Source organism: Carlito syrichta, unplaced genomic scaffold (assembly GCF_000164805.1).
Source record: "Carlito syrichta isolate Samal-C Ts95f unplaced genomic scaffold, Tarsius_syrichta-2.0.1 Scaffold94802, whole genome shotgun sequence".
Lineage (NCBI taxonomy): Eukaryota > Metazoa > Chordata > Mammalia > Primates > Tarsiidae > Carlito > Carlito syrichta.
The window spans coordinates 107,002-108,084 of record NW_007038898.1 but is presented as its reverse complement, the minus strand read 5'-3'; positions in this window follow the sequence as shown (position 1 = coordinate 108,084).

The following is a 1,083-nucleotide window of genomic DNA, read 5'->3' as shown; positions in this document are numbered from 1 at the left end:
CCGGCGCACCCTGAGGCCGGCCCGGGAGACCCAAGTCGTCCTCGCGGTGCGGCTGCCGGGCTCCGCGGGAGGCGTCCCCGCTCCAAGACGGGGAGGGACCTGGTCTCCGGGCTCCGTGAAGGAAGAGGAAGACAGGAGGGGTCTTCCAGTTGGGGTGAACTTGCCTCAAAGGGGAGTGACGACAAAGGTGGGGCCCACGGAAGACAGGGAGAGGGCAGGCGGAAAGGGGAGCGGCGGGATGGGAAGGAGTCGGGAAGGCCGGAGAAGTAGCGCGGGGGCGCCTTTGGGGCTTCGCGTGGCTTCGGAAACGGAGTGTGTGACTGGGCGCGGTGGCTCACGCCGGTAATCCCAGCGCTTTGGGAGGCCGAGGCAGGGGGACTGCTGGCGCCCAGAGGGCTGGAGGGAAGCCTCACCTCTAAAGCAAAACCAAAGAGAACGAACAGCAAAAAACCCCCGGAGTGTGAAGCTGGGAGAGGGCGCGTAGGATCCCGAAAACTCTCTTTCCTCTGTGTCACGAGTCCAGCCTGCTCAATGTGGGTCCTCTCGATCGCTCCTCCCACACCCCACGGACATTGCTGAGTGTACCCCACCTTTGCGCAGACTGAGTTCTTTAATATGCTGTGATCTGCCAGTCTGTCCTAGCCTCCCCTGGACTTCCGCTAACATATGTCATAAGCCTTTTGCAAGGTCTTTCTGAATTGGCCACAGAATTCAGACGATAGGTAGTGCATGTCTGCTGACCAAAAATGTCTTTTGAAGGGACACAAAAAAGTGGTAGGAGTAACAAAGCCTAGTAGTTTCCAGATTATTGAAATAATGATATTTGATGGTGCTCTGGGTAACTTTTTTTTAACCATATGGCAGAGGCAACAATGAATTATTTGCAAGAACTATACTGAGGAAGGCAAAATAAAAGTTCTGCTATCTCTGTGAAATAGGAAAGACTTCATAAGAAGTTTAGAGTCTAGAACTGTAAAAGTAATCCCAAATATCAGATGTGGCTAGGGTTTTGAGAGGTTGTTAGTGTTCACCGATTAGCCTCAAAAAGCCACCCCATGTGGAGATACATTATACTAAAGGTGT